At 49.2% G+C, this 9,769-nt stretch overlaps 1 long non-coding RNA gene across 1 annotated transcript; it reads left to right on the top strand.

Moving 5' to 3' along the window:
- The first annotated feature begins 2,975 nt into the window (after positions 1 to 2,975).
- LOC142001397 (uncharacterized) lies at positions 2,976 to 9,556 on the top strand. The gene is made up of 3 exons (XR_012642465.1): positions 2,976 to 3,020; positions 3,990 to 4,084; positions 9,429 to 9,556. It is a non-coding gene; the product is annotated as an uncharacterized LOC142001397 (long non-coding RNA).
- Positions 9,557 to 9,769: the final 213 nt, after the last annotated feature.

Here is a 9,769-nt window from a genome sequence, read left to right on the forward strand (position 1 = left end):
TCACCTGGTCCCACCAGCCCTCCACACCCACCTAATCACCCGGGGTGGGGTTAAGTGTGGACGGGGCCCTGGGGCACAGAGCCTGAGCTCCTCGCTCCCACTGGCACATCTGTCCCAGTGAAGGAGCTGGAAGGAGGCTGCTATGATGGTGAGCAGCAGCCTGACCACAGAGTGGGTCTGGTGCAAGGACAGGAGCTGCTGGGGGCGAATGGCTACTGACAGGCTCGGTGTCTCTGACCAGCAGCTTTTGGGCCCTGCACTAGCTCTGCTTTGTTTCGTGCTGCTTGGCAGGCCTCAGCATGTGCAGGGGAGGGGTGTTTGGGAGGGACCCTTTAAGGGTGCATGTGGCCAGGGCTCCCGGAAGAGCTTACTGGCCATGCAACCCGAGCCACCGTGTTTCCTGCCCAGCTCTCTCGAAAGAGCGTCTGGAGCTCTCGGCTGCTCTCTTTCGACAGAAACACACAAAGTCCTGTGGCACCCTACAGCCTAACGGATTCGTTGGCTCATATGCTTGTGCTCACACACAAAGTCAGCTCCCAGACAGCTGCTCTGGGCAGCACAATGTGGGTAACCTGTTCTTTCACCGCAGAGAGATGCTCCCCTTCACCCCACACTGCGCTGACCAGAGCAGCCGTCGGGGAGCTGACTTTGTCTGTGAGCGTAAGCTTTTGTGGGCAGAGTCCCGCTTCGCCAGATGCATGCTCTTTCGACAGAGCAGAATGCTTTCTCAATCTGCTTCCCCGTGTGGCTGTGATCTGTCAATAGATGATCTCGTCCATCCAAACTTCCATTGACAGAGCGCTGTAGTGCAGCCCACGCCTCGGTAAGTGAACGAGGAGGTGATTGGTCTAAGAACGAAAGGGATTTGCAGCCCCTGGTTCTCCACTGCTCTGCACCGTGCCTGGCCGGTGTTAGACATTCACTTGGCATGGGGCAGAAAGGTAGCATGAGGAACAGAGCAGGCAGAGGCATGTCCATCAGTCTGACCTCTCTCTCACCCCTGGGATGTGAAAAAAGCAACTCCTGATCGCCCAGCATGAAAGCAAGAGCAGCCTCTGTCCCCCACCTACTGCAGCTGGGATTCAAGGTATTCTCCCTCTGAAAGCTTTGGGAACGTACTGGAGGTAACACAAGCTCTCATGGGTCTAGAGCTCAGAGCTACCCGGCAGCTGCAGCTGCAGCCAGTTTGCTCCCCAGCCTGTAGCAGTGCATGGGATTCTTTTGTCCTAGGCCTGGGACTCTGCACTAGTCCTCACTGAACCTCCTCAGGCTTCTTTTGGCCCAATGCTCCAATTTTTCTAGGTCACTCTAGACCCCTCTCCCTACCCAGCTCAATGTCGTCTGTGAGCTTGCTGGCCATGCAAACCAACCCCTTACCCAGATCACTAGTGAAGATGCCAAAGAAAACTGGCCCCAGTCCACCCCTTGGCACACGTCTTGATACAACTGCCAACTGGCCATTGAGCCACCTACGATTTAGCCAGGTTTCTATCCACCTTTAAAGGGTGCAATCCATAGTCTATGCAGACTGAAGGATGCCTACTACTACTATCCACCTTACAGTCCATTCATCCAGGCTGCACTTCTTTAACTTGCTGGCAAGAATATAGTGGGAGACTCTATCAAAAGTTTTGCTACAGTTCAGGTATATCACGTCCTCCACTTTCCTCAAATCCACACAGCAAGTTACCTCGTCATAGAAGGCAATCAGGTTGGTCAGGCATGACTTGCCCTTATGGTAGCCATGTTGACTGTCACCCTCCTCTCCTCCAAGTGCTTATGAACAGGTCCTTTGAGGACCTGCTCCATATTTTTACAGGGACTGAGTTGAGGGCCTGTAGTTCCCCAGATTCTCCTTTTTTCCTGTGATTTAAAGATGGACGCTACATTTGCCTTTTTCCCATCATCCACAACCTTCCCCGTTCACCACAAGATTTTAACCGTAATGGCCAAAGGCTCTGCAATCACATGAGCCAATTCTCTCAGTACCCTTGGATGCATTAGATCCAGCGTCATGGACCTGTGCATGTCCAGCTTTTCTAAATAGTCCTTAACTAGTTCTTTCACCACAGAGAGATGCTCTTCTTCTCCCCACATGGTGCCTCCCAGAGCAGCCGTCTTGTCTGTGGAAGCATTGAGTACTTCACTTTTTTCCACACCACCTGTCACTGGGTTGTTTGCCCTATTCAGGAAGTATATACACTCCAGGGCTGTTCTGTATGCAGGTGACAGTGTGGCTGTCCTACAGTTGTCCTAACTGGCCCTACCCCAGCACCTGAATTCCTGGCTTTGACCTTGTCTTGATTTGGACTTTGCCTCCTGACTTGGATGTTGAAACCTGATGTGGCCTCTGATTCTGGGCATTAGCCCAGGCCTGGAACCCAGCTCTGAACTCCTCTGCTGCTGCCAGCCTCCAGTTTGCCCCTGCTCTGGCCATTGGCTCTGGCTGCCCTGTGGGTTCGTCAAAGGCTAGCAGAGCAGCAGCAAATGGCACCACCTGAGAAGTGACTGATCTGGGGTGATTGAGGTGAGGGGCTGGGTCTCCAGCTACAGCGGACAAGCAGTAGGTTGGAGGGAGTGTCCTCAGCTCCTTTCTACTGTCTTGCTCTCTGACTGCACCGGAACAGCATGAAATCCCCACGGCAATGCTCTGGAGCTCTCTACCTGCAGATGCACGGCAGAGGGAAAAGCCCATCTGCTGTGCCAGGCTGGCTCTGACCGGGGTAGATTGCTCCCTCCGTGCTTTTCTCTGCTGGTCTGGCTGGGGGTGGCTGCAGACTAGGCAGGTTCCCTTTGGCATGGGTCCCAGAAGGTTAATGACAGTAATTCTGCAAATACACAGTGTGCCAGCCCCGGACACCGGCTAGGGATTTGGCTGATTCTAAATGAATTCGTCCTCCATCTCTCAGTGCTGGCAGCCAGGGGGAGGGCGCTCTCTGGCAGTGCCTGGCAGACGCCCAGGAAGAGGGAGCCTGGGCAGATGCTGTCCAGCCCAAAGAGGACCCACACTGAGACAAAAGGTGAGATTATGTGGGGACCATTTTACCCTTACACCACAGACACCAAGGCTTTTTTACCCTGTCCTGACAACTGCCGTGTACACAACTGCACTTGGGGGGTGGGACTCCACAATAAGAAAGAGATCTACACTGGCCATCACCCCCCCCAGCTCAGGTGCTGACAGCCCAAGAGAGGCACCCATGGAGGAAGAGAGGGATGGATGGCACAGCACTTCCTAGAGACCCAGATTCCATTCCTGCTCTAAGGGTCTTCTCTGTTCCCTGGGAGGGCCCAACCCAGTGGTCCCTGGCTTTGTGACGAATGGGCTGTCCCTACCAATTACACAAATAAATCACAAGATGGGGGACTGTTGGGCCAGCTGTCCTCCCAAGCTGCTCAGGAAAATGGAGTGCTGGGTGTTGGCCATGATTCCCAGAGAAGAGCGCCGATGCTTTGCCTGCTAAGTCCAGTAGTAGCTGCTGGGTTCTGAGGACTTTGCAGAATTTGGCCCCTGGTATGGGTGCCTGACATGCTGTGTTACTTCACTGGGTAGAAAGGCAAGATTCCCATGTGCTGCCCAGCCACTGTTCTCAGGAAGGGCTCTGCTAATGGGAGAGGACAGACCCTGGCCCACACCTGGAGGCCAGATCGCTGGCTGTAGTAAACTGGCCTATCTCCACTAAATTCATCTGAGCGCTGCAGATTTACGCCAGCTGAGGATCTGGCCCCTTTAAGTGCCCTTCCAAGGAGACAGGTGATCAGAAGCTCTTTGGAGCGGATTGCAGGGGTGTGATCACCTCACAGTGACGACATGGATTGACGCCCACTGGTGTGGTCTCTTTAGGCCATTGAACAGCTAACCATATTCTTGCATTTACGGCGTTGCTGGGGAAGAGCTGACCCATGACTGAGGCCTGCTTGGGCCCGAATGGTTTGTCATGAGTGTGTTTCCATTGCTTATCTCTGCACTTTGCCTGTGGTGTGTGCAGAACAGCTATGCTTCCAGGGACCAGAGCCTGCAGCTTCAGTGCCCATTGACCAACAGCGGCACACAAACTCAACTGCTGCACCAGACCCCTCCCAGGTAAGATAAGAGCTGGAGTGAATGGACAGGTGCATGTTGTGACCTGAGTCACTCACCTCCAGCTCGGAGAGAACTGGTTCTTTGCTCCATGGTGAGTTCCATGGGTCATGCCATTGCCGATGCTGAAAACACCTGGCTGGAGCCTGCCAGAATTCCAGGCCAAGATTTTCAGCTGTACAGAGTGATTTTGGGGATCCAATGTGAGATAGCATAAAGGGGCCCGGTACCCAGAAAGTGCTGGGCACTCCCCCTCAGAACGTCAATTCCCTTAAAAGCAACTCCTGTTGGCAGCCAAAAAGTGGGGTGCCAGTAATTACAAGTTGCTTTTTAAACACTCAGCTGAAAGCAGGTTTCTCTTGGCCAGTGCACTCCCATTAGTCCTGTCTATCAGCCTGGTGCTGGGATAGCAGGGTGGTGTCACAGAATCATAGAATCGTAGGGCAGAAAGGGACCTCAGGAGGTCATCTAGTCCAGCCCCTTGCCCAAAGCAGGGTCAACCCCAACTAAGTTATCCCAGCCAGGACCCTGTCAATCCAGGACTTAAAAACCTTGAGGGAATCCACCACCTCTCTCAGTAACACATTCCAATGCTTTACCACCCTCCTGGTGAAGTAGTTTTTTCCTAATATCTAACCTACACCTCCCCTTCTGTAACTTCAGACCATTGCTCCTTCTTCTGCCATCTGTCACCACTGAGAACAGTTTCTCACCCTCCTCTTCAGAGCTCCCCTTCAGGAAGTTGAAGGCTGCTATTAAATCACCTCTAAGTTTTCTCTTCTGTAAACTAAACAAACCCGAATCCTTCAGCCTCTCCTCATAGGTCTTGAGCTCCAGCCCCTTAATCATTTTTGTTGCCCTCCGCTGAACCTGCTCCAGCAAATCCACATCCTTTTATACCGGGGAGCCCAAAACTGGACACAATATTCCAGATGTGGCCTCACCAGTGCCAAATAGAGGGGAACAACCACTTCTCTAAATCTTCCAGAAATGCTTCTCCTAATGTACCCCAATATGCCGTTAGCCTTCTTGGCTACAAGGGCGCGGTGTTTAGTCATATCCAGCCTCTCATCCACCATAACCCTTAGGTCCTGTTGTGCAGGAAGCCTACCTCCCTTGGGTATATCTACGCTGTGGCTGGAAGCCAAGCCTGCCAGTGGGAGCGGGGGAATGGGAGCAACTGCTTTTGGACTTGGAGTTTTACTGCGCGCACCTGTGAGGGAGGAAGGGGGACGGCGGGAGACAGTGCCATGAGCTGGGTGATGCTGTGTGCTGAATGCACTAGGGCCCATCCCTTGTACCCTTGGCCCCACCCCTTCCAGCCATGTCTGCATGGCCACTTTTAGTACGCCAACTTGGGGAGCATTCGCAGGTGGCTGTCAACTGAAGCTGGGAAGCTGCAATGTAGGTATGTCCTAAGACAACCAAGCTGCATAGGAAACACTGCCAAGCCTTTGTCTGCTATCGAACAACAACCTGCAGCCGAGATGCTGGGTGTTAACCTGCCACAAACAGCATTTTCTGGGATTGCAAAATAAACCCGTCAGCTGATGCTAATAAAGTGGGGGATTAGAAGGAGAGGCAGACGCACCACAGCCCGGAGCATCAGAGGGGTGGAATTGCTGCTCTGCACTGTGTGCCAACCTAGTCCTTTGCCTGGAAGGGAGAATCTCATTTATTCCAGGCTCATTGTGATTAAATGAGACATCTCTGGATGGGAGGGGGTGAAATGCTTTGAAACAGGTTAGCCAATTCAACACGGATGCTTTAGCGCTGAGAAATAAATGTGACTGACACAAGTGGTAGCTTGGAGAGGGAAATTACTTTCCCCTATTGAATGATTTAATTTTGCCTTTGGTCTGAGAAGCCTGTAATTCTAAGATGTCTTCTATCAATTGGTACATGGATGTTAAAAGGGAATTACTAGAAATTCCTTTATTTGAACTGTGGCTTTTGCTGTCGACATCAGAGCGCTCTCTGCCTGCACACAGACAAAGGGTGGAGTCAAAGGTAAATTAGTTCCTTGTTGTAAGCAGAAATTAGAAAATCCTTGGCTGAAATTGACTGGAAATAAATATGTTTTAACCCTCATTTCTTGATCCCATCAAAGAGATGGAGAGAAGAGTGAGACATGGCCTTAAATCCCTCCCTCCCACTATTCCCAGCAAATCAGCTGGTAATTGCTAGACGATCACTGGGGAAGGGGAATTCAGGGTCCTGGTTCTATGGAGCTCATGAGGAATGGGGCCCTAGTCAAACAATGACAGCAGAAGTTGTTGCTGTTCATGAAAGCTGGTTCTAACAGAGCAGGCTGATGCACATCATTAACCTCACCTCCCGGGGGCTGGTTGCCACTTATCCCCTTCTTATTAGTGTTTGCCAGTCACGCTGACCGGTCACACCGCTCACTGCAGAGCCAGCAGACTTCTCCATTCTTTCCGTTCTGCGTGTGTCCAGTGCCTCCAAGCCAGGGACACAAAGCCACCTGAGCTAATTCTACATTATTACACAGAACAGGAAATGCCTCATTGCTGTCAGGCAGAGTTAGCAAAGTATTCCCCAGCACTAAACCCAAACCAAGTTGCAGGCTGCTGTAGTGCCGTGCACTGCAGACCAGAGGTAAGACAGGGCCGTTGTGAATAGTTTAAGTGGTGATGTGATCAGTGTATAAGTATTACAGAGGCACCAGAAATGCCGTAGTAGATTCCCGAGTTCTAGCCAACAAATGTACACTACAAGATTGATTATCAGGCATCCCTAGGGAGCAGGGGTTGCCAGAAAATCAAATATTCTGGTTATTCAAGCTGGGGCCACCAGCCCCACTCCCACCTGGCAGCTGATCCCCCTGCCACCAGCTGATACCAGTTAACAGAACTGGCCGATTATGCAAGGGCCAGATGACGTGGCTTTCACAGTATAATGTGATCCAATGGCTGAAAGCTGAAGTCGGACACATTCAAACTGAAAATAAACAGCCAATATTCAACAGAGCAGGTCCTTCCCCATTGGAACAAGGGCCCGGGGGCAGAGGTGCTTCATCACTGGCAACTGTAAAACCAAGTCTGGGTGTTTTATTTGAAAAATCTGCTCTAGTTCAAAGAGGAATTAATGCAGGGCAGTCCTAGGGCCTGTGTTACGTAAGAGGTTCTTTCTGGCCGTATATCTATTTTAGAGTTCACCTGTCTGTGAGTCCATCTGTCCTTGTGTCTGTGAGTCGAAGGGAGGATGGTAAGTAGGGTGTTGAGAGTTTATGAATGAAGTGTTGCTGTGTATATGCAGCACTTCATTAAGCAAATTCCCCCCTGCGGCAACTCTGAAGTGTTAAACTCTGAAGTGCCTGTTCGTGCGTAGCCGTGGCTCACCCGCTGGTCCTTTGAAGGGCCTGAGCAACTTCGAAGTCCCTGCACTCCTCAAAGGATACGTCTACACTTGTACCAAACTTTGAAATGGCCATGCAAATAGCCATTTTGAAGATTACTAATGAGGCACTGAAATGCATATTCAGTACCTCATTAGCATGCTGCTGGCTGCGGCTCTTCGAAATTGCCACGTTTTACTGCCATGCGGCTCGTCCAGATGGGGGGGGGGTCCTTTTTGAAAGGACCCTGCCAACTTCAAAATCCACTTATTCCTATCAGCAGACACATCAGCAATTTTGAAGAGCTGCGGCTGGCAGCATGCTAATGAGGCGTTGAATATGCATTTCAGTGCCTCATTAGTAATCTTCAAAATGGCTATTTTCATAGCCATTTTCAAGTTTGATGCTAGTGTAGATATGGCCAAAATTTTGAGGAAGTAAAGGGACTTCAAAGTACCCTGGGCACTTCAAAGTACCGCCAGGTGAACCACAGCGAGACGCGAGCCGGCAGTTTGAAGTTTAACACTCCAGTGTTGCCATGGAGGAGAATTTGCTTAATGAAGTGCTGCATATGCAATTCAGCACTTCATTAGTAAACTCCCAACACCCTACTTCCCATCCTCCCTTCGAAGTAGGGAGGTAGTGTAGACACAGCGTGAGTGTCAGAATTTCCCTCTTTGCTCTTGATTAGAGCAGCTGTAGAGGCTCAGTATCAGCAGCTTTTGATGGGATCACTGGACTCAATATGTACATACGTTCAGTAAGCTGTGGTATTAGCAGTCACTTTGTAGTTGCCAGTTTTTTACAGTCGAGCATAATGTGATATAGTCATTGGCTAGATGGAGCAGAGTCAGGTTTAAAATGGATGATTTATACTGGAGGTCTCATACAGCTTGCAGTAAAACCTCGTGAGACCATCTGAAAATGACAGATGATAAGGTATTACACCTAACGAGACATAACTCTGTGTAGGATCGCTTTATGAAGGATAAAGTCTGGAATGCAAGTTTCTGGTTGCTTAGAGACCGGTGGTGATAGCCTGATTGCATTTAAAATAGAAACAGAAGGCAATGCCAAGCAGTCTTAAATATATTGAAAAGACTTAATTTCCCAAAGCTGAGGAAAATAGCAGAAACATTGGTTGTGATGAAAAATTCGAATGCAAATTGAGAGTTCCTTAAAAAAAGAGTTCATGAGATGGCCAAAAAGCTATGATTCCACTGTCAAGAATAAGGATAATTTTCAGTCATGAAATGAAGACAGCAATTAGAAACAAACAAAAATATGACAAATAGGGAAAAGGGAAAATAGATAGCAATCAATAAACATCATACCATACAGAGTCTAGAAAATTGATAGGGGAAGCTAAAGACATCAGGACTAACAACAATATAAAGAGTTTAAGTACATAAGGAAGAAAAGAAATCTTAGCCAAGGTACAGGCCCAGTAGTAGATGGATATAGTAAAACCATAATGTAGATGTATTCTACATATAGTGCCACAGATCCTGGGTTGTCAGAAGGAGGGATTGAACCCATGACCACATGATTCTCAGCCAAGGCTGTAGAGCAGAGATTTCACTCTTTCTTGTACTTCCCTCAGCTAAGGAAGTGTCCCCCAAGCTTCTGAGGCCTTTCAGAAGCTCATCCCAGCAGAGCCCCCACATGTGACATTAACAGACACAGGTCATCAGAAGGAGGGATTGAATCTGTGACCATAGGTGCTAACAGCCTGTGCTCTACCACATGAGCTAAAGGCCAGCTGGCCCTCAGCCAGGGGTTTAGAGCAGAGACTTGCCTCTCCCTGGTATGTGGTCTCGGTGCCTCTGGGGTTTCACATGCATATGTTATGTATTTGGAAAGAAGCAAGATGACATACCATGAGGATGACTTTCCTTCAGATAACTTTCACCTAAGAGTCCCAAGAGAGTTTGCGGAGGAGATTTCTGGTCCACTAATGTTAATTTTTAATACACCTTGGAATTCCAGGGAAACTCCAGAAGACTGGAAGATTGGTAATTTTGGGCCAATATTGCAAAATGGCAAGGAGGATGATCCAGATAATCCAAGGCCTTTAACCTGACATCAGTCCTGGGTAAAATAATGGGAAAACTGCTACAAGACTCTTTAATAAAACATTAAAATATCTGAATATAATTAATGTCAGGCAATATGGCTATATAGAAACTGAGTCCTGCAAAACAAACCTGATTTCATTCTTCAGTGGGATTACATGTTTGGTTGATTAAAGGCAGCTGCATAGATATAACACATTTAGACTTCTGAAAGACATTTGACTTAGCATTATGTGGTAGTCTAATAAAAGTTAG

The sequence above is a fragment of the Carettochelys insculpta genome, chromosome 24 (genome assembly GCF_033958435.1).
Source record: "Carettochelys insculpta isolate YL-2023 chromosome 24, ASM3395843v1, whole genome shotgun sequence".
NCBI classification, from domain to species: Eukaryota; Metazoa; Chordata; order Testudines; family Carettochelyidae; genus Carettochelys; species Carettochelys insculpta.